Here is a 24,385-nt window from a genome sequence, read left to right on the forward strand (position 1 = left end):
ACGGAGTCCAAACGGAATGAAACCTTCGGGAGCGTTATTTTTGGAACAAACATGATCCAGGAGACTTGGAGTGGATGCAAAGAAACAATCGAGGAGGCCACGAGGCAAGGGGGGGGGGCGTCCACCCCCTGGGCGCGCCCTCCACCCTCTTGTGCCCCTCATTGCTCCACCGACCTACTTCTTCCTCCTATATATATCCATATACCCCGCAAACATCCAGGAGCACCACAAAACTCTATTTCCACCGCCACAACCTTCTGTACCCAAGATATCCCATCTTGGGGCCTTTTCCGGAGCTCCCCCGGAGGGGGCATTGATCACGGAGGGCCTCTACATCAACTCCATGGCCTCTCCGATGATGTGTGAGTAGTTTACTTCAGACCTTCGGGTCCATAGCTAGTAGCTAGATGGCTTCTTATCTCTCTTTGGATCTCAATACAAAGATCTCCTCGATTCTCTTGGAGATCTATTCGATGTAATCTTCTTTTGCGGTGTGTTTGTCGAGATCCGATGAATTGTGGGTTTATGATCAAGTTTATCTATGAAAAATATTTGAATCTTCTCTGAATTCTTTTATGTATGATTGGTTTATCTTTGCAAGTCTCTTCAAATTATCAGTTTGGTTTGGCCTACTAGATTAATCTTTCTTGCAATGGGAGAAGTGCTTAGCTTTGGGTTCAATCTTGCGGTGCTCGATCCCAGTGACAGAAAGGGAACCGACACGTATTGTATTGTTGCCATCGAGGATAAAAAGATGGGGTTTACATCATATTGCATGATTTTATCCCTCTACATCATGTAATCTTGCTTAAGGCGTTACTCCGTTCTTACGAACTTAATACTCTAGATGCATGCTGGATAGCGGTCGATGTGTGGAGTAATAGCAGTAGATGCCGAATCGTTTTGGTCTATTTGTCACGGACGTGATGCCTATATACATGATCATACCTAGATATTCTCATAATTATTCGCTTTTCTATCAATTGCTCGACAGTAATTTGTTCACCCACCGTAATACTTATGCTTTCTTGAGAGAAGCCACTAGTGAAACCTATGCCCCCCGGGTCTATTCTCCATCATATAAGTTTCCATCTACTTTATTTTACAATCTTTACTTTCAATCTATATCATAAAAATACCAAAAATACTTATCTTATTATTATCATCTCTATCAGATCTCACTCTTGCAAGTGGCGGTGAAGGGATTGAAAACCCGTTTATCGCGTTGGTTGCGAGGTTCTTATTTGTGTGTGTAGGTACGAGGTGACTCGCGCATGGTCTCCTACTGGATTGATACCTTGGTTCTCAAAAACTGAAGGAAATACTTACGCTGCTCTACTGCATCACCCTTTCCTCTTCAAGGGAAAACCAACGCAGTGCTCAAGAGGTAGCAAGAAGGATTTCTGGCGCCATTGCCGGGGAGATCTACGCCAAGTCAAGACATACCAAGTACCCATCACAACTCTTATCCCCCGCATTACATCATTTGCCATTTGCCTCTCGTTTTCCTCTCCCCCACTTCACCCTTGCCGTTTTATTCGCCCTCTTTTCCTTTCGCTCTATCTTTCCGTTCGCCTCTTTTTCCTTCCTGCCTTCTGTGTGCTCATTCTTTTTGCAATCTGTTGCCATCATGTCTGAAAATCGGGAGGTTATCGTTGATAAGGATAATAATATGGAAAATTTTGATGCTATTGATGATCCTCTTGAAAATCCTACTACTTTACACACTAAAAAGTTTCGGATTGGTAGCGGTAATATTATTGGGAAGGGAGTTATTCAAGATTTCTTTACTTGTGCCGGTGCTTTGCCCACCATGACTGGATCTATCCTTCATAAAACTAGTAGTCTCGCAGATGCTATATCTTCGCTCATAGTTGAACTCGAAAGACAATTTTTGCATATGCATCCTTCCATACAAAGGGTTTTCCTAGAATTTTCTAATATTGAGCATTCTTCTGTTAAGCGAGAAGCAACCATATTTTTAGCTCATGAGTTCATATTTATAATAAAAGAAGCCAATGAAATTTTTGCGCATTATAGGGTGGATGCTGGCCGTCCTCCCATAGAAGCGATCCTTTTCTATCAAGAAGACATTATGCGTTTACGATCTTTATATCATGTTGCTTTTAATGAAAACCTTAGAAAAAAGGTTCCTACTGATGCTCTTGTTAATAGGATCTCTGAACTTAATGATAATTTTTCCATCCAGAACAATGGGCTAGGTTTTTCCCTTGAACAAAGGCTCATGACTTTTTGCCAAAAGAATGCTTATAATGATGAATTGATTGTGCCATTAAATTTAGCCCGAGCTTGATTTTGGGGACTTTTGTCCCATTAAATTTAGCCCTTTTGATTACTTTTGCTTGCCACAAAGAAAGCTTGCTGCTGAAGTAGGGAGTATGAGATGAGCTTTCGCGATACCTTATCATTATCATGGCAATACCTAGATTTATACTCGCTTTTATGCCTAGCTAGGGGCGTTAAACGATAGCGCTTGTTGGGAGGCAACCCAATTTTATTTTTATTCCTTGCTTTTTGCTCCTGTTTAGTAATAAAAAATTTATCTATCCTCTGTTTTGGTTGTGTTTTTTGTGTTTAATTAGTGTTTTTGCCAAGTAGAACCGTTGGGAAGACTTGGGGGAAGTCTTTTTGATCTTGCTGGAAAAAACAGAAACTTTAGCGCTCAGGAGAATTGCTGCCATTTTTTATTGGAGAGTGCTATTTAGTGAATTCTTTTTGCAGATGATTAATAGATAAATTACTCACATACATAAATTTATTTTAGAATTTTTGGGGTTCCATAAGTTTGCGTTAGTTACAGATTACTACAGACTGTTCTGTTCTTGACAGATTCTGTTTTTCATGTGTTGTTTGCTTATTTTGATGAATCTATGGCTAGTAAAAGAGTTTATAAACCATAGAGAAGTTGGAATACAGTAGGTTTAACACCAATATAAATAAAGAATGATTTCATTACAGTACCTTGAAGTGGTGTTTTGTTTTCTTTCGCTAACGGAGCTCACGAGATTTTCTTGTTAATTTTTGTGTTGTGAAGTTTTCAAGTTTTGGGTAAAGATTTGATGGATATGGAACAAGGAGTGGCAAGAGCCTAAGCTTGGGGATGCCCATGGCACCCCAAGGTAAAATACAAGGACACCAAAAAGCCTAAGCTTGGGGATGCCCCGGAAGGCATCCCCTCTTTTGTTTTCGTTCATCGGTAACTTTACTTGGAGCTATATTTTTATTCGCCACATGATATGTGTTTTGCTTGGAGCGTCTTGTATGATTTGAGTCTTTGCTTTTTAGTTTACCACAACCATCCTTGCTGTACACACCTTTTGAGAGAGACACACATGAATTACAATTTATTAGAATACTCTATGTGCTTCACTTATATCTTTTGAGCTATATAGTTTTTGCTCTAGTGCTCCACTTATATCTTTTAGAGCACGGCAGTGGTTCTATTTTATAGAAATAATTGATCTCTCATGATTCAATTATATTATTTTGATAGTCCTTTAGAAAAACATGGCAATTTGCTTTTAGGCATAATAAAAACTTTCATATAAGTGCATCGAATACTAAGAGAAGTTTGATACTTGATGATTGTTTTGAGGTATGGAGATGGTGATATTAGAGTCATGCTAGTTGAGTAGTTGTGAATTTGAGAAATACTTGTGTTGAAGTTTGTGATTCCCGTAGCATGCACGTATGGTGAACCGTTATGTGATGAAGTCGGAGCATGATTTATTTAGTGATTGCCTTCCTTATGAGTGGCGGCCGGGGACGAGCGATGGTCTTTTCCTACCAATCTATCCCCCTAGGAGCATCCGGATAGTACTTTGTTTCGATAACTAATAGATTTTTGCAATAAGTATGTGAGTTCTTTATGAATAATGTTGAGTCCATGGATTGTACGCACCCTCACCCTTCCACATTTGCTAGCCTCTCTAGTACCGCGCAACTTTCACCGGTACCATAAACCCACCATATACCTTCCTCAAAACAGCCACCATACCTACCTGTCGGGGGTTGGGTGCGACATATGCCAATGGATGGCTTATCATGGTGGGAGCGAGTAGAACATCGCCGGTGTCTGGAAACGGGATGAGGCGTAGACACGTACGCCGACGAACTTTACCCAGGTTCGGGGCTTTCCTAGGAGATAACACCCTAGTCCTGCTCTGCGGGGTCTCCGCATGATCACTAAGGCGAAAGTGAGTATAATGGTGCTCCTCGAGCTGTATCTATGGACAAGAGGAGGCTAGGCTAGCTCTCTTCCTTCTCTAAGGTCTGGTTTTGTTCTAATGGGTCCGAACCATTTGCATGGGTGCCCCGGGGGGTTTATATAGGCCTACCCCCGGGGGTACAATGGTAAACCGATTGGACGTAGGGCCCAACTGTCAGTCTCTCCGCCCGCCGGCTTCTTTGCTGACTGCTGGGGCCTGCCGACTGGTCTGGTACGGATCCGACAGGCCGTACCCACCGCTTGCGGGTCTTGCTGGCTGCCGATTACTGTAGCCGTGCCTCTAATGACGCAGGCTTGGTCATGGGGTCGTGGCTACAGCCCTGCTACCTGGCGGGCGATTACTATTGCTGATGTTAGGGATGACACGGCAACAGTGCCTCGCCGGACGGAGATCTCCGCTGGTATGACGCACTGTGGCCTAGCCATCCCATAAAAAGGGGAGGGAGTGGGCTTTATTGTGGCCACTCCCGTCCCATCCCCCCCTATGAGGGCATGGGCTTTGTTGGTGTGGTGGGCCGACTCCCCGTGGCCGGCTTCTCTGGGAGCCGCATGGCGGGAGTCGGCCCGTCTTGACCTCGCCTCTAGGACTCGGCCGCATGCGGGCAGTCGGCTGTTCCTTTAGCCGGCCTCTGGAAGGCGGCTCTCCATCCTGGTGTCTTGAGGGGCGCAGTCAGCCCCGATGTCTTGAAAGGTTCTGGGCCTCGGGTTAGCCTACCCGTGGTCCATTACTCCGACAGTAGTCCCCGAAACTGGTGAGGTGCCGCGGACGATCAGCCGAGGAGCCTCAGCAGTTTCTTTCTCCGAGTGCTTGAGGTGAGACCTCATTTGACTTCTGCCGGGCCGACTGGTAGGAGTCGGAGTCGCCTGACCTTGACTAGTCCAGAAATGCTTTTGAATTCCCCGGCGGGAACTCGGTAGCGTATGAGCTAAGCTTCCCGACCGCCACCCACTCTGTGCCCGCCATGTGGCAACCAATGGCCGGGCCAGCCCGCCTATCCCTCCGCGAGATGGGACATGTCTGCAGGCGCGGCCCGCCACTACCACGCCTCATCGCGCGAGCGGATCTGCTGCGGCCATGGGGGGCGGCTGAGGTTCCCACGGAATTATCGCGCGCAGTAACTTTGCATGAAAGACGTGGGGGCGTGGAGTAGTGGGCGCAGTAAATCCCACTACTGCCCCCTCGGCTTCGCAGCCCACTGGGCTATAAGTAGGGGGAGGAGGGGAAGCGGTGGAGCACGCGCGTCCCACCTCCCCACTGCTTCTTCTCCTTCTTCTCCCTCTCCGTTCCTCGAGCCTCGTCGAACATCGCAGCGGTCCGCTCACGATGAGCTTTTCCTCCACCGTTACGCCCCCGGCGGCGCACTCCAGCACCTGGGATGGTTCGGAGGTCCACGAGGATCACATCGACTTCCTCCGCAAGACGCGTCGACTGCCCGGCGAGGACCTCATGAGGGTCCGCCTCGCACGGAGGGGAGAGATCTCGCCGGCGCCGCAGGAGGGCGAGCGGGTCGTCTTCCGCTCGCACTGCCTGCGCGGCCTGGGCCTGCCGGCGAGCAACTTCTTCCTTGAGTTCTACGGACTCTAGCCTCACCACCTCACCCCCAACACGGTGGTGTTGCTGTCCGCCTTCGTAACCCTGTGCGAGGGCTTCATCGGTGTTCTCCCCACCATGGAGCTCTGGGGGGAGTTCTTCTTCTCCAAGCTCGGCACCCAAGCCGCGGGCGTGCCAGCTCAGTGCGGCACGTTCATCATCGTGCAGAGGTCGGGGGCTGACAACCTGTTTCCCTCCATCAAGCTGATCAAGTCGGTGAAGATGTGGCAGCGATCGTACTTCTACGTGAAGAACGTCTCCGCGGAGGGCGACTGGATCAACCTGATGGCCTTTGTAGCCGGCCCGCCGGCTGGGAGGCAACCCAACCGGGCCCGGACATTGATGCAAGCGGGAGCCGGTGCCGTTGTGCGGCTTCGAGTACTGGCGCAGTCGGAGGGCCTGACCGGGCCGGACTTGCTGGCCGCCTTCATGGCCCGCCAAGTGCTCCCTCTTCAAAGTCGCCCCCACATGATCTGCCAGATGAGCGGGCACCGGGACCCGAGTCGGATGTGCACCAAGGAGATGCCTCGCGAGGAGGTGGCCTATATGGTGAATTATCTGGCGAGCTGCGACCTCCGAGAAGAGTGGCAATTTGGCAAGGAGCCGTATTCACGTGCCGCCCCTCCGCCTCTGATGAGTCGTTTCCTTTTTCTCTTTCTCTCTGACTTCTTCGTTGCCGAGTCCATTTTGTCCGATCTGACCAGCCGACTTTGGCTAGAACCCCCTCCTCCAGCCAGCAGCCGGCACCGCAGGGCCGGACCGCGAATTCCTCCCCGACCGGGCGGAGAGTGATGTTGATGACCCCGACCTGGGGGCGGCGGCCCTGGAGGACGACACCGAGGGAGGAGGCGGTGCAACGGGCGGCCCGAGACTTGGGGCCAGTCTCGAGGACTGGCCCGATGATGACGAGGAGGTCGTCCCACGCCACCAGCCAGGAGCCAGCCAGTCGGGCACGGGCTCGTCAGCTCCGCCGGATGCACAAGGCGGCGGCAAGAAGCGCAGGGCCGGGGCGAGCCTGTTTGGCAGCCGGCCGGAGAAGCCCAAGGGCTCAGCGGCGGCGAACAAGCGGAACGAGGCGGCCACAAAGGCCAACCGCTTCCGCAAGGTGGCGAAGACGCCGCATCTCATTTCACCGTAAGCACCACCTCCCCTCGTATCTTCATATTTCTTTATTGCGTCTGTCTGAAATTTCTTTACTTTGTTTTCTGGCTTTAGGGCCCCTCTCTCTCTTGAGAAGTCGGCCGCCATCTCCGTCGTGAAGTCGGCGAAGACCTCCTCCACCACCCGGCGGGTTGACCCCACCGCCGACCTTCGGGAGGCGACGGAGCGGAACGCGCGGGAGGTGCGTGAGGAGCGGGAAGCCGCCCGCCTGAAGAAGGCGGAAGCCGACAAGGCAGAGGCTGCCTCTCTGAAGAAGCTGGCGGAAACCGAGGCCGCCGATGCGGAGAAGAAGCGCGTGGAAGAAGCCGCGCGCCACCAGTCGACAGTGTTTGTCGTCCTCTTGAACTCTGCACCGCCGCCACCGGAGTTCTCGACGCAGACTGGGGAAGCCAGTGACGAGAACCCGGTCATGGAGAGGGACGCCGACGTCACCGCTATGCCGGAGGTCATTGTGCCGCCACCACCACCCTCCGGACGCACGCCAGGCGGACAACCGGCGGATCCGCCAGTGCCGCCAACTGGAGGCGCAGCGGCGACGGGCCTGGCCCTCGAGGTCGGTACGCCGACGCACCGCTGTCTCGCGAAGGCGGCCTTAGCGCCGCGTCCTCTGGATACAGGCGCTGCGAGCTCCTCGATCCCGGACACCAAGGTGTCGAGCGCCGCGCCCACCGGGTGCGTGCGGGGAGGCGGGACGGGCCCGTTGAACCGGGCGCTCATGGGCGTCCAAGCCAAGCTCCGGGCCGAGGGCGACGCCATCAAGGAGTGCACCAAGGCATACCTGGCGTCACGAACGGCCATCCGGGTACGCATCCTTTCTTTGCTTTGCTTCCTTGTTTTTTTTCTTTGTGGGGGCGCGCCAGCGCACCCACTGGGTGTAGTCCCCGAGTTTCGGGCCGGCTGCTGAGCAGGCGGCTCGAAACTCTAATCGGCGAGTTCCAAGTACTAATGTTTTTTTCTTAAAATTTGATGCAGGATTACCACAATCTTTGTGTGACCTCCTTCAATGCCAATGTTGAGGAGCTGGCCAAGCGGACTGCCGACTTGTCGGACAGCTGGGGTGAGTTTTCTTCTTTCTCTGCGGGGGCGCGCTGGCGCACCCGCGGGTTGTAGTCCCCGAGATTCGGGCCGACTGCCGAGCAGTCGGGCCGGATCTCCCTGGCAACCCTTCTTCTTTGCTGATGACTGACATCCCTCCCCCTCTTTTTTCAGAGGCCAACGCCGCCCTTTAGTAGCAGCTGGGCGAAGTCAAAACCGTGCTCCGCATTAGGGAGGAGGAGTGCGGCCGGCTGGCTACGCAGCTGGCGGAGCAGAAGGAGCTGCTCTAGAGGGCCCAGAAGGAGGCGGAGGACAAGGAGACCGCCCTTCTTGCTGAATTTGCGTCCGAGCGCTCCTCCTGGACCGACAAGGAGGCGACGCTGGTCTCCGGCTTCCAGGCGATCGAAGATCTTGTTGATGGTGAGCTTCCATTTGTTTCCTTTTCCGGGCTGCCGACTGCTAGTCAAGTCGGCCTTAAATTTTTAACTTTGTTTCTTTGCTCTTCTTCCTTAGCAGACTTCTTGCCCGGCCATTCTGACGCCGCCAATCAGGCCATCGAGGCTAATCGTGAAGCACGGACGGCGGATGGCACATAGGTCGCCTCCGACGCCCCCCGAACTCTTAATGAGCAGATTCTGAGCATCGAGGCCCGTCTTCGGCCAGCCCACCGGATGCAGCGCCGGCTTCAACGTGTCGGCACCCAGGAGATTGCCGCCCTGTGGCCGGACATGCAGGCGCCACGCACCCCCAGTCGGACTGCTGACTGGTTGGAGGTGGTAGCCGGCCGTCTTGAGGCCTGGAAGGGCTCTGTAGCCCGGGCTGGAGTCCGCCGGGCCTTGGAGTTCGCCAAGGCATGGTATCCTGGGCTGAGTTTAGCCCAGTTAGCCACGTTCCGGCTGGAAGCTCAGGCGGAGCTGGCAACAGTGGAGGACGATCTCGTCAGGCGCGCCACATCGATCGCTGAGTACACCGAGACCAGTGTCTTCGTCCCAGAGCGGGCTAAGAATGGCGAGGAGGCGCCGCCGGAGTGGTTCAGGCTGAACCCGGACGATGGCGAGGACTCGGCGGAGGTGATCGACTCTAGTGGCGAAGAGGAAGGCGAGGAGGAGGAAGGAGACGAGGAGGAGGCGCCAGAGGTCGAGGCAGACGGCCAACCCCAGCCCGACTGCGCCTCCAGCAATGAGCCGCGCACAACTGAGCCAGCTATCGCTAGGGGTGATCAAGCGGAGACCAACCAGCCGACTGCCCCGCCAACTGGCACCGCTAACCCCTCTGGTCCTCCGAGTCCGTCCGCGGCTTCCTAGGCTGCCACTTAATCTTTGTTTTTCCTGCTTAGTAGTCTCAACAAACTTGTTATTTTGCACAATTCCACCCACTGGGTGTGGGTGTATCTTGAACTCCTATTTGATGATTCGGCCCAGGGCCTTTCTTTGTAAATATTTATCCGCGTTCTATCTCTTCTTGCTTATTGCTCTTTGGCTTTTTCCTTTGCTGCCTTCGCTTGGTTGCCGTTTGACTAGTCGGACAGCCGCTCTGCGGACTGCCTCTAGATCAAATATTTGGCTTCATTGGAAGGCAAGTACTTAGCCATTTAGAGTTTTTAGCAAGTTAATTTAGAAAACGGCGAGACGGCTGCTCGAGAGTCGGTTGCAAAAGGGTTGGAAACCGGCTTAAGCTATGTGCATGCTTTGAGTCCTTAGCCATTTTTCATATGGACACCCATTCTACCTTACTCCTGCTTGCCAGTCAGTTGCTCTACGATCTGCGGCTTCTAACAGGAGACGGCTTGAGTGCCACACACTACTTGTCCGGCTGCAGGAAGTCATTTCATAGCTCAAGACGGCAAGTCCCCAGGCCGACTAGTCGAAGCCGGTGCCAAGCGATAAAGAATAACATACTCATAGGCATAACTCATTATCATAAAGATAAAAGAAGGCAGTCCCCGAGATCTTCTCGAGGGGCCCGAAGTCTTCGTACTTTAATACAAAAGGTAGCGTGATACATACTGCATTAACTGTAAAATCTTCGGAGGAGATTTGCATTCCATGGTCGCTCCGTCTCCTTGCCGGAGTAGTCTCTTTTGCGTGCTCAAGGCTTCTGAGCGTCGATCAGGTAGTAGGAGTCACTGCCCAACACCTTGCTGATGATGAAGGGGCCTTCCCAAGGTGCCGAGAGCTTGTGCTGGCCAGCTGTTCGCTGAATCAGCTGAAGCACAAGGTCTCCTTCTTGGAAAGATCGCAACTTGACCTTCCGATTGTAGTATCGGTGTAGGCTCTGCTGGTAGATGCTGGACCGGCTGAGTGCCAACAGCCGGCCCTCTTCCAGCAGTTCGACGCCGTCTTGACATGCTTCCTCTGCTTCCTCCTCGGTGTACATGGTGACTCGAGGGGAGTCGAACTCTATGTCCGTTGGAATGACGGCTTCGGCACCGTAGACGAGGAAGAAGGGCGTGAAGCCGGTTGACTTGTTTGGAGTCGTGCGCAGGCTCCAGAGGACGGCTGGCAACTCATCAAGCCAGCAGCCTGCCGAGCGCTCCAGAGGCTCAACCAGCCGGGGCTTGATGCCGGATAGGATTAGGCCATTTGCTTGCTCTACTTGGCCGTTGGACTGCGGATGGGCAACATACGCTAAGTCCAGTCGGATGCCCTGCGTTGCGCAGAAACGAGCCAAGGCACCCTTGGCAAAGTTTGTGCCGTTGTCGGTGATGATGCTGTGTGGTATGCCATGCCGAATTGTGATGTCAGAGATGAAGGTCACAGCAGTCGGACCATTCAAACTCTTGATTGGCTTTGCTTCTATCCATTTGGTGAACTTGTCCACTGCAACAAGTAAATGAGTCAAACGACCTTGCGCCGTCTTGAATGGTCCGACCATGTCCAGGCCCCAAACAGCAAAGGGCCAGGCAATAGGAATAGTTTTGAGTGCTGAAGCCGGCTGATGAGGCTTAGAGCGGAACTTCTGGCACCCCTTGCATTTTTGGACTAGAGACTTGGCGTCCTCAAGAGCAGTCGGCCAGAAGAAGCCATGGCGGAAAGCTTTGGCGACGAGTGCTCTTGAAGGCGCGTGATGGCCACATTCGCCTTGATGGATGTCTTTGAGGATTGCTTGGCCTTTCTCTGGCTCCACACATCGCTGGTGAATACCAGTGACGCTGCGCCTTACGAGCTCTCTATTGATGATGGTGTACGCTGCCGCCCGGCATTGCACTTGCCGAGCCGAGATCTCATCGGCTGGCAGCTCTTTGTTCGCCAAGAATTTGAGGATGGGTTGGGCCCATGAAGGTGCTGTAATTTCTGCAACCGCCAAGACTGCGACTTGAACGAGGGTGGGTGGGCCGGGAGGTGGCGGGTTGGAGTCAGCAGCCGCTTGCTGCGTCGTTGAAGTCCCCGGGCAGATTGGCGCAGTCTCCGGGCCGGGTTCTGAAGTCTCCGGGCTGGCTGCCACAGTCCCTGGGCCGGGTGCGACTGCCACGATCCCCGCGCCGTCTGCCGGAACACTCACGCTGTCTGCGGGGGCTCTTGAGTCGGATCCGACTACTTCAGGAGGCGGCGGCATGAAAATGGAGTCTGACTCCGGTGATGGCTTGATGGACGGCTTGAGGAGGCGCTGAAGGGCGACGCCGGACGGTATCGCCTGATGGGTGGAGCCAATTTGCGCCAGGGCATCTGCTTGGTCGTTGTCGTTTCTTGGTACGTGGAGAAACTCGCATCCCTCGAAATACCCACTGAGTTGCTGTACGAGGAAGTGGTAGCTTGCCATGTTTGCGTCCTTGGTGTCCCAATCGCCTGACGACTGCTGGACCACCAAGTCGGAGTCACCATAACACAGGATCCGGCGAATGCCAAGCTCTTTGGCTAGCCGGAGCCCATGGATGAGTGCCTCGTACTCGGCGACATTGTTGGAGGCGGCAAAATGGATTTGCAGCACATACTTGAGCTTGTCTCCCTTGGGAGAGGTGAGGACGATGCTGGCTCCCAAGCCGGCGCACATTTTGGAGCCATCGAAGTGCATTCGCCAATGGGTGGAGTCGGGTGCTGGTGGTAGATACTGGGTTTCGGCCCAGTCGACGAGGAAGTCGGCCAGCGCTTGTGAATTGATGGCAGTGCGAGGTTGGTAGTAGATGGTGTAGGGGGCCAAATCTATGGCCCACTTGGCCACTCGTCCTGAAGCGTCTCGGCTGTCGATGATTGTCGGTGTCAAAACCGGCGGATCTCGGGTAGTGGGTCCCGAACTGTGCGTCTAGGCCGGATGGTAACATGAGGCAGGGAACACGATGTTTTACCCAGGTTCGGGCCCTCTTGATGGAGGTAAAACCCTACGTCCTGCTTGATTAATATCGATGATATGGGTAGTACAAGAGTAGATCTACCACGAGATCAAGGAGGCTAAACCCTAGAAGCTAGCCTATGGTATGATTGTTGTATATGGAGTTGATTGCCTACGGACTACAACCCTCTAGTTTATATAGACACCAGATAGGGTTAGGGTTACATAGAGTCGGTTACAATGGTAGGAGATCTTGAATATCCGCATCGCCAAGCTTGCCTTCCACGCCAAGGAAAGTCCCATCCGGACACGGGACGAAGTCTTCAATCTTGTATCTTCATAGTCCAGGAGTCCGGCTGAAGGTATAGTCCGGCTACCCGAACACCCCCTAATCCAGGACTCCCTGAGTAGCCCCTGAACCAGGCTTCAATGACGATGAGTCTGGCGCGCAAATTGTCTTCGGCATTGCAAGGCGGGTTCCTCCTCCAAGTCCTTCATAGAAGATTGTAAACACCAAGAGTAGTGTCCGGCTCTGCAAAATAAGCCTCCACATATTGCCATAGAGAGAATGATATTAACACAAATCAAATCTGCTGACGTATTCCGCAGTGCGTCATCACACTACAGCCAAGTCCTTTACTCGAATCGTTTTCACTTTTCCACCTCAGCGTGTTTTGTGGGGCGGTTTCCTTGGCACGTCTTGTCAAAGCAGAGATCGTGTGCCCCTGTTTTACGGGATTGTCATCAATACGGATGTGGGTAACCCAATCGTGCCCGTTAGCATGTTTTCTTGATTAAAGGCGAGTCCCAATCGGTTACGGGGAGGGCTCCTGGTATTCAACCTCTTATAAAGAGACCAGGGCCTTACTCCTTTTCTCCAATCCCAAAACAAGCTCGCCCATCGCCTCGAGTTCCAACACCCTAGGCTCCAGATTCCGGGCACCTTAGACCTTCAACAATGTCCGGTTCCGACCTTCAAGGCCGATGGGTGCCCTCCTCCGTCACGGAGGAGGACGTGCTAAAGTTGAGAGAGGCTAAGTTCTTGACCGCCGAAATTTCGCACAGGTTGCCTGCTCAAAGGCAGGCTATCCCCAGTCCCCAGCCCGGTGAGAGCGTAGTGTTCGTGTCTCACTTCCTTCGGGGGTTAGGCTTCCCGATGGACCCCTTTGTGAGGGGACTGCTATTTTATTACGGGCTGGAATTCCATGACTTAGCTCCGGAGTCCATCCTCCATATCTCCTCGTTTATCGTTGTATGCGAAGCATTCCTTCGTGTTACCCCTCACTTCGGAATATGGATCAAGACTTTCAAAGTGGAGCCGAAGATGATCAAGGGACGACATGCAGAGTGCGGAGGCGCTGTTATAAGCAAAAATGCTGATGCTCCATGGCCCGAGGGCTCTTTTCAAGAGGAGCTAGGCTTGTGGCAACGAGAGTGGTTTTATATCACCACTCCCCGGAGCACCAAGTGGGTGGCGCTTCCTGCCTTTCGCTCAGGTCCCCCACCACGGCTAGCGTCATGGGTTAACAGAGGGTTAGATTGGGGTTTGCCCAAAGACATGCCCTTGTTACAGGGCCGACTTAAGGATATCTTGGAAGGAGACCTCAGCTTGGTCAAGGTGACGCAGGTCATGCTGATTCGCCGAATATTGCCCGGCAAACGTCGCCCCCTTCGCATGTGGGAGTTTAATCCAGAGGGACCGCGAGCTCTCCAGAACTTTATGGGCACAACGCCTGCGGAGATGTATAGACTGTTCTTCGGATCACAAGAGATGTGTCCGGATTTAACCGAGGACGCAGGCCTAAGCTGCAATCGCCCAGATACTCAAGTAAGCAACCTTGTGCCCGGACCTTCTATCCGTATAATTGTCATAAACTTGCCCCTAAAAGAGCCATCCTTTTAAACAGGAGTGGATAGCGAAGGCAAAGCTGATCAGGTGTCCGGCTCCCCTTCCTGAAACCAGGCCGGATCCCGTGCTGGTCAGGATGCTAGAGATAATGCCTTTGGAGGGGGAGGACAAGGAAGCTATGGCCTCCTCGAAGGAGGCTGCTCCGAAGGGAGGAACCGACAATTCCTCTCCTAAGGGGAAGAAGAGAGCCGCCTCTGACGACCCGGAAACCATGGCCTCGAAGCGGGGGAGAAAATCCTCGTCAAAGGGTCCGACAGCAGGGAGTTCCTCGGCCGGACTACGCCCTCAAGGGGATCAGCCCTCCAGCGAGCCGTAAGTGGAGAAAAGATTTTCCTTTTGAGGGATGAGGGAAATCCTTGATTTATATCTGAGAAGATTAACTAAACCTTTACCTTGTAGCTCGGACCTCAGCCCTTCTCAGCAGAGCTCGTCTTCGGGGGATCTCCTTCCGGAGATGATGGAGAGCAGGACGCCTCCCCCTGTCGTGCCGCCTAGCGAGGCGGGCGACCCTGAGGTGTCGTCGCGGAGGGTTTCTCCAAATCCGGCAGGGGCGGAAGGTGGCTATGCGGCCCCCTGAGGTTCTCCGCGTGCGCCTTCGAAAGAGGTCATGGGACGAGCCCGACACCGTCTGGTGCTCGGCCGGAGGAGCTAAAGATTCTGCTGGGGCGAGCTTCTATCTCAGAGGAGCACCGTGCATTGATGGGCACGGTGATTGAAAGGATTTCATCCGTAGAGAGTGGATTATATGAGGCCGCCAAAAGTTTACTGACGGGTTTCGAGGTACATTAGATAATGTATACTTTTGTCAGTTGCGCATGAATAAGATGCGCCCTGTGTAGATAGTAGCCCCTAAGACTCTGCGCATCGTCAAGAAATGACAGCACACGGAGGATCATAATCCCAGGTCTAAGATGTTGCCTTCGAATGTAGGCGGCAGGGTGTCCAGAATCGAGCCGAACTGACGATTTTGCCGAACTAAAGCGGCAACTGGACGTGGCAGATGCCGACATCATGCTTGTCAATAAGCAGCTTGATGAGGCTCAAGGTATGTAATTCCTCGGGCGGCATCAGGTAAGAACAGTTTTATGCCTATGTCTTACGATGTGTGTGCTTGACGCAGATGGTGCGGCCGCCGTGGAGAGTCTTAGGGCAGAACTTGCCCGAGTTAAAGAACAAGCCAGCAAAAGTGATGCGGCCACCAGGGAAGCCCTTGAAGAGCTGAGAGCCGAACAGGCTGCTCATTGCCGAAGCAAGGAAGAGATGGCCGAGATGGCCTAAAAGTTAAAAAGCGCTACAGACCATTGCAGACTTCTTGAAAAAGAAGACCAGGCGAAATAGACAGACTTGGAGAAGGCCGTTGCCAATGCCAAGGACGCGCGCTCTGCAATGAGAGCTACGAAGGAGGAGCTGCGTCAGGCCGAACAGATTGCGGCTGGAAAGCCCTTTATGCTGCGAAGGAAATTTTGTGATCCGAAGTTTGCTCCGTTGGACCGGATGTGGAGTGCGGAGGATACCTATCTGGACTTGGCAGCGAGTGCTGCTAATGCGACCGAACACTTTCAAGATCAGAAAGATCGCGAAGTGGAAAAGCTTTTCTGGTCGCAGTTTCACAATCCAGGGCGTCCACTGGCAGTGGATGATCGTTTGGCTCAATGGGCCGAACTGAATAGGTTGTCTGGACTCGCCATGAAGTACGTCATGGGTCACCTGTGGCCGGGGAGATCGGAGCCGAAGAGTTATTTCAGCTTAGTGCAGCAATTCCTTGACGCGGTGCCGCGTATAAATGCAATGAAGAGGTCAACATGCATAGAGGACGCTAGGATGGCTCTTGCCCGTTTTAAGACATACTGGGCAGAGATGGAGACCACCGTTGTTGCGTCCCGAGATTCGGACAAAAGCCGAGTACCCTCCGAGCACTATTTTCAGGAAGTTCTTGAAGGCGCTCGTGTAATAGAGACGTAGTGCCCGAAAGATGCTATGTTATGATAGCATATGTAATTATAAAGTAATATTTTGATAAACTGTAGTGGCCTTTTTTTATACTTGTGCCTCCAAGTATTGGGAACACCTCCTGTGTGGCCGTTTTAAGATATATATATATATATATACATATATATATATATATATATACAAAATCTAAAAGATGGCAGTCGTTGGCTTCAGCCCCCACGCACATAGTGCGGGGGTGCTCGCAGAAGACGCATTTTCACACTTAACCCAACGTCTTGGTCCTACAAAGGAGGTGATAGCGTAGTGGGCCAGGCAACCGGACTATAATGCTTTAACACTTTCACTTAGCCATAGGAGTTTGACAATGAGACTATTTAGGTAGCCCCTTGGTGGCAACTGCGCTCGTCCGAGTTCGGGGCGCGTATGTGCCTGACCGGGAAGCGGCCCTCCGTTAAAGCGGAGGAATCCGATAGATTCCGATAGGTCATCGAGTGGCTGACCAGTCTCACACTACATCATGACAGTCAGTTTTCGGCTTTCTCTACTGAGGTGCTCGCCCGGCCGAACCGGGGCACAATCGCAGTAGTTCTCCTGGTGCTACCTTAGCCGATAGAGCGGAACATAAGGTAGCCGAACTCAGGAGTCGGGCAACCCAACATTTGACCAAAGACATGATTCGGAGCTGATGCATATAATGCCAAAACTCGCGACGCCGAACACTCCCTAAGGTGTTTGGTCTTTATGAGTGCGTGCGAAACAACACTCTTTATTAAAAAAGCCCCTAGTGTCCAGGTACGTGCAAAAATTCTGACGTGGCCACATGCTAAGACGCCAGCCTCCTCCTTGGTTATATCAGAAAAAACCAGGGGATGTGTAGCAACAAGAGACAGTAAAAAAGGTTTACGCAGGGTCTTAATCTAAAAAGAATCCTTTAGGACGGGTCCCTACTGCACGTCTGCACCTTTGTCTCCATTGTGCCGTATCCTGGACGGGCGCCGCACGACGTTCATCTGCAAAAGAGAGGAACTGAGTTGAAAACGGGTCGTGCCAAAAAGGTTTAAAATAAACAAAGTATAAAGTAAAATATATAAGATTGAGCTTTATTGTCTCTTATTGTATATGTGTGGAGCCCCTAGTGCGGGGGTATATGGCCACTAGGCCTGCATCAATGATGATTTTGCACCGAACTCGTCTATCCGCGTCCGTGGTCTTGAATGACCTATTTCGAAGTTTTCTGGCCGGTGAGGCCATTTTGCTGTGGGGCTGTCAAAGCAGCCGCACAGTCCTCCGCTTGGGGAGGCGCACTTTAGTGCTTCCCCTTCAAAGAGATGATGCCTCATGGACCGGGCATCTTAAGCGTAAGAGATGCATAGTGCGGTATTGTGTTAAAGCGAGCAAAAGCTTCGCATCCCAGTAGTGCTTGATAGCGACTTGAGAACGGGACGATATGGAAGGTCAGCTTTTCACGGCGGAAGTTATCGGCAGAGCCAAATATGACTTTGAGCTGGAGAAAACCCATACAATGGGTGTCCGGACCAGGTATTACCCCTTGAAAGGAGGTTTTGCTGCGGCGGATTCTTGCTGGGTTTATCCCCATGTGCTGGATTGTATCCTGATATATCAGGTTTAGTCCACTGTCGCCGTCCATAAGGACATTTGAAAACTGGAGTCCGCCAATTATTGGATCGAGTATCAAGGCAGTCCAGCCTACATTCTTGATATTTCTAGAATAATCTAGCTGATCGAAGATGATCGGTTTTGACAACCAGTGGCAGGACCCTTTGGGGATGGGCCATGTGGTGTGTACCTTTACGGGCGCCGCACGTTTCGTTATGTGAAGTGAGTTCACTGTTTTTACTTCTTGTGGGAAGTTCTTTTGTTTCCTGGTGCTCTGCTTTTGGGGTTCGTCCTCGTCTTCGCTTGGTGTGTCGAGCCCCTTGTGTTCGGCATTGAGTCTGCCGGATTGTTTGAAAACCCAACAGTCTCTGTGGGTATGGTTAGCAGGCTTCCCGGGAGTACTATGTATCTGACATATCCCGTCCAGGATTTTATTTAGGTTGGATGGATCACCCTGTTATCCTGGGGGGGGCGATTTTGCCTGATTTTGTCGTGAGCCTTTGAATCCGGCATTGACTGTCGTGCTCTTCGGACTTTTGTCCTTAGTCTAGCGACGGTCCTTGTTGCGTCGCTATTTTCCGTTTCCATCCCTAATTTCGGATGTACTTGGGTCGCTGGGGCTGCACCTTGCCAACCAGCTGTCCTCCCCTGCACAAAAGCGGGTCATGAGGCTTGTTAGTGCGGCCATTGTTCTTGGCTTTTCTTGGCCGAGGTGTCTGGCGAGCCATTCGTCTCGGACGTTATGCCTGAAAGCTGCTAAGGCTTCAGCGTCCGGACAGTCGACTATCTGATTCTTTTTAGTGAGGAATCTATTCCAGAACTGCCGAGCTGATTCTCCGGGTTGTTGAGTTATGTGACTAAGATCGTCTGCATCCGGAGGGCGGACATAGGTCCCTTGAAAGTTTGCTCGGAAAGCATCCTCGAGCTCTTCCCAGCTTCCAATTGTGTTTTCGGGAAGTCTTTTAAGACAATGCCGGGCTGGCCCTTTAAGCTTAAGGGGTAAATATTTTATGGCGTGGAGATCATCTCCTCTAGCCATGTGTATGTGGAGGATATAATCCTCGATCCAAACTCCAGGGTCTGTTGTTCCATCATATGCCTCTATGTTTACGGGTTTGAATCCCTCTAGAAATTCATAGTCCAGGACCTCATCGGTGAAACATAGGGGGTGTGCGGCGCCCCTGTATTTGGGTGTGCCGGATTCTGATGATGCCTTCATAGTGTTGCTTATGAGAGCTTGCTTTCTTGGCCCATAAATGGACCTGACTGGGCCATGATGCGAATCCTTAAGTGGGTCGCATGCCGATTTAGGTGCGGCGCCGCTTGCTGCTTTATGGGGGCGTCTATCCGACCGTGTGGCTTTCTCATTTTTTGAATGCGAGGGCTCTAGGGCCTCTTCGTCGAATTCAGGCAGTAGTTTTCTTTTCGGATAGCTTTTAGTGCGGCGACTGTCGCTGTATTTATCTGCGGTATTGATTACTTTGCTCCATCTAATCCAGAGTGCATCTTCCGCTGTTTTTAGCTTCCGCTTCTGCTTTTTTAGGCTGCGTGCAGTTGCAATGAGCCTCTCGTGGAGATTCTTCTACTCCATAGGTTTATCCGGCGTGAGGTCGTCCGGAATGCCGTTTTCGCCGGAGGAGGGATGTTCAGTTTCTCTATCCGTGTTGCCCTGTTCGGACGATTGCTCTAAGGCCTGCTTGTCGTCTACCGGCTCGTCCTGCTCTATGGCTGGGTTTTTGTTGAGGCGGGGCTTGGGTCGGCGTTTACGCCGATGCTTTAATTGCTTTTCGGGGGGTCGATCTCCCGTCCCATCCCCTTTTTACTCGTTGTTGCTTCCTTTAGGGGTATCCACCGTGTACACATCGTGAGATGAGGTGGCTGTCCAATGCCCTATGGGCGTTGGTTCGTCGGTATCTCCTGCATCGTCATCCATGCTGTCCATGTCTCCGGAGTCGAAGTTGAGCACGTCGTTTAAATTGTCGACAGTGGCTACCAAGTGGGTGGTGGGTGGGCTTTGAATTTCTTCATCGTCCGTATCCCATCCTCGCTGACCGTAGTTCGGCCAGGGCTCTCCTGATAAGGAGAGAGACTTGAGAGAGTTCAGGATATCGCCAAAAGGCGAGTGCTGAAAGATGTCTGCGGCGGTGAACTCCATTATTGGCGCCCAATTGGATTCGATTGGCAGGGGCGCGGGGGGTTCGGAGTCTGGGGAGGAGTCCGGATCCTCGGAGTCACGGGTCGTGCAGAGTGCGGGGCTAGCGTTCGGCTTGATTGCTTTCGGGATCGCAACCCCCGAGGTGACGTCCAACCGCTCATCCTCGATTGTCGCAATAGGCTCCGAGTTAGGGGTCGGAACCGATGCATGTGCGGCCTCCAGGACACTGTCCGGGGGCAGAGCTAGATCATGCCCCTCGAGATAGTGCGGCGCGCTTGGCCGTGGCTCGAGCCCGTCGAAGATCAAGTCTCTGCGGATGTCAGCCATGTAGTTTAAGCTTCCAAACCTGACTTGATGGCCAGGGGCGTAGCTTTCGATCTGCTCCAAGTGGCCGAGCAAATTGGCCCGCAGAGCGAAGCCGCCGAAGACGAAGATCTGTCCGGGGAGAAAAGTCTCACCCTGGACCGTATCGTTGTTGATGATCAAAGGAGCCATCGGGCCTAAAGGCGACGACACAGAGGAACTCTCGATGAAAGCACCAATGTCGGTGTCAAAACCGGCGGATCTCGGGTAGTGGGTCCCGAACTGTGCGTCTAGGCCGGATGGTAACAGGAGGCAGGGAACACGATGTTTTACCCAGGTTCGGGCCCTCTTGATGGAGGTAAAACCCTACGTCCTGCTTGATTAATATCGATGATATGGGTAGTACAAGAGTAGATCTACCACGAGATCAAGGAGGCTAAACCCTACAAGCTAGCCTATGGTATGATTGTTGTATATGGAGTTGATTGCCTACGGACTACAACCCTCTGGTTTATATAGACACCGGATAGGGTTAGGGTTACATAGAGTCGGTTACAATGGTAGGAGATCTTTAATATCTGCATCGCCAAGCTTGCCTTCCATGCCAAGGAAAGTCCCATCCGGACACGGGACGAAGTCTTCAATCCTGTATCTTCATAGTCCAGGAGTCCGGCTGAAGGTATAGTCCGGCTACCCGAACACCCCCTAATCCAGGACTCCCTCAATGATCTCAGCCAGAGGAGCCGTGCAGACCACCGTGATTGGATGCTCTTGGAAGTAGGGCTTCAATTTTTTGGCAGCAAAATGCACACCATAGCACATCTTCTGGTAGTGGGGGTAGTTTTGCTTGGCGGTCGACATTACTTCACTCAAGTAATATACCGGTCTCTGAACTGGTAATGCTTTGCCTTCCTCCTTGCACTCTACTACAATGACCGTGCCGACCACTCGGCTGGTGGCGGCGATGTAGAGGAGCATGGGCTCCTTAGGAGTCGGAGCCGCCAGAACAGGTGGAGTCGCCAGCATCTTATTTAGTTGGACAAATGCTTCGCCCGCCTTGTGGTTCCACTCGAAAAAACTGGTCTTCTTCATGAGTTGGTACAGGGGAAGGGCCTTCTCGCCCAGCCGACTGATGAATCGGCTGACGGACGCCAAATAGCCGGTGAATTTTTGTACGTCCAACAGCCGGCTGGGTACCTCCATCCTTTCAATCGCCTTGATCTTCACAGGGTTGCATTCTATGCCGTGTTCGGAGACCAGGAAACCAAGGAGCTGGCCGGCTGGTACTCCGAAGACGCATTTCTCCGGGTTGAGCTTGATCTGGAATCGGCGCAAGTTGTCGAAGGTCTCCTTGAGGTCTTCCAGCAGTGTTCCACGCTTCTCCGTCTTTACCACCACATCATCCATGTAGACGTGAGCATTTCTGCCGAGCTGCTTGAGGAGACACTTCTGCATGCATCGTTGGAAGGTGGCGCCGGCGTTCCTCAAGCCGAATGTCATGGTTAGGTAGCAGAAAGCTCCAAACGGCGTGATGAAGGCAGTCTTCAGCCTGTCGGCTGGGTTTAACTTGATCTGGTGATACCCTGAATATGCATCCAAGAAACTCAACAACTCGCATCCGGCTGTGGAGTCTATCACTTGGTCGATCCTTGGCAAGGCGAACGGGTCCTTGGGGCATGCTTTGTTGAGGCTTGTGTAGTCAATACACATTCGCCATTGCTTGTTCTTCTTCAGTACCAAGACCGGGTTGGCCAGCCATTCTGGGAAGAATACTTCCATGATGAAGCTGGCTGCGAGTAGCCGGGCTATCTCTTCTCCAACAACTCTCCTCTTCTCTTCTGACAAGCGGCGTAAAGGCTGTCTGACTAGTTTGGCATCAGGTCGGATGTGTAATTTGTGCTCGGCGAATTCCGTCGGGAGACCTGGCATGTCCTTGGGGGACCATGCAAAGATGTCTCGATTCTCAAGGAGGAAACGACGAGCTCGCCTTCCTATTTACTGCCGAGGTTGGCGCCTACGACAGTGTACCTCTCTGGGTGCTCCGGGTCCAAAGGTATCTTCTTTGTTTCCTTGGCCGGCTTGAACGAACCCTCAGCTTCTGACTCTTTGGGATCAGGCAACATTTCTGGCTGCTTGCCTGCCATCGCCACAACTCGATCTAGCAGCCGCTTCCCAGCTGCGATCATGAGGGACCCGGCCAGCCGACTGCTCTCTGATGCGCAGGCAGATGACTTCTTGTAGTTGCAAGTTATGGTCAAAATCCCTTTGGAACTCGGCATCTTCATCTTGAGGTAGGCATAGTGGGGGACGGCCATGAACTTGGCCAGGGCTGGCCGGCCAAGCAGTGCATGGTATGGGCTTTCTAGGTCCACCACCTCGAACCATATTGACTCACGGCGGAAATGATCTTTGTCTCCGAAGAGGACGTCGATCAAGATCTTGCCGATTGGCGAGCAGGAAAGGCCAGGGACTATGCCGTGGAACACCGTCCGGCTGGACTGCATTTGCCTCTGCCTGATTCCCAACTTCTCCATGGTGTCTTTGTACAAGATGTTGATGCTGCTGCCGCCGTCTACCAGGACTCTGGAAAAACGAGCAGCTCGCTTGTCCATGGCAAAGGTGGCGTCCAAAACCAAAGCATTGGAGCCGGGTCTGGGCATTACTTCGGGGTGGTCAGCTCGACTCCAGCTGATGGGCTTCTCAGACTAGTGCATGAACTCAGGTGTGTTAGAAGCTACTGTATTCACCTCCTGCTGCTGCAGCCGTCTGCTGCGTTGATCGTCGGCCACACTGGTGAACACGACGTATGCTCCCTGCTCTTCTGGGTACTCGTCTTGCACTGTGCCGACGGATCTGACTGCTGGCTGTTTGGGCGGAGGGGGAGGCGGCTGCCCAGCAGGTGGGGGAGGCATAAGGCCGTCTCCCTTGGAGATCCTGGTGAGCCAGTGGCATTTCTGAGTGGTGTGGTTGGACGGCTTCGCACCACTGTGGAACTTGCAAGGTCCATCCAGAGTCTGCTCATATGAGAAAGCCGGCTGCTAGTTGGACTTGCCTCCCTTTTGACGTCTGAGTGGAGGCTGCCCTTCCGGCTGTTGGTCTTCAACTGTTGCCACCTGCCGACTGGTGGAAGTCGGCGAGGGGGGGGGGGCTTTATGCCTGTGGTCATTCTGCTGCTGACGCCGACTAGTGTCCTCGGCTGGGGTTCGGGGAGCCTGAGGAGCCACCTTGCCGGTTGCGCTGACTTGAATCTCCATCTTCATGGAGGAATCGGCCGTGGCGTATTTGTCTGCTATGATCAGCAGCTCGTCGAGGGTTTCCGGCTCATCGCAGAGAAGCTTGTGCTTGAGGAGGGTGCCCTCTTGGCATCCTGCAGTGAAGTACTCATTACCTGCACCTCGTGCACGCCCTCGCAAGAGTTGCGGAGCTTGGCCCAGCGCGTGAGGTAGTCGCGAGTTGACTCGCTGGGGCCTTGCACGCACAAGGAGAGCTGGTGGGGTTTGGGAGGTCGCTTGTACGTGCTGGTGAAGTTGCGGACGGAGGCGTCGGTGAAGTCGACCTAACTGTTGATGCTGCGGGGCCTTAAGCTGTTCAGCCATGTCCGGGCCGTGCCCTGGAGCATGAGTGGAACGTACTTCACAGCAACACGCTTGTTGCCGTTTGCTATGCTGACGGCCGTGGAGTAGTCGACCAGCCAGTCCTCCGGCTTCACGGAGCCGGTGTACTTGGGTGTGTCTCTGGGGAGCGTGAACTCTTTGGGGAAAGGCTCATCTCGGATGCGGGGGCCAAAACACGGCGGACCCAACTCATCTTCTTCCTCAAGCGCCAGGGATCGGTGGAGACGATCGATCCAATGGCGGGCATCGTTCTCACCGACTCCCTCTCGGCGGCCAAGGTGGTCGCCGAGTGTCGGGTGATCAACAGGCGGCGGGGAGACTCTCCTTTCCCTCCGAGGGGGAGGAGGCGGGCACTCGTCCCGTCGTTCCACTATTCTTGGGCGGCCGTCTCGGTCGCACTCTATGGTGATGCGAGTCCGCCTGCGACTGGCAGCCGGCTCCTTGTCTTTCCTTCCGCAGACGCCGCCAGTGGGCATCCGAGACTCCACGCATTGGTCTCGGTGCGGAAGCAGGTTGTCATTCCGTCGGCGTGGCG

The sequence above is a fragment of the Triticum aestivum genome, chromosome 5A (genome assembly GCF_018294505.1).
Source record: "Triticum aestivum cultivar Chinese Spring chromosome 5A, IWGSC CS RefSeq v2.1, whole genome shotgun sequence".
Lineage (NCBI taxonomy): Eukaryota > Viridiplantae > Streptophyta > Magnoliopsida > Poales > Poaceae > Triticum > Triticum aestivum.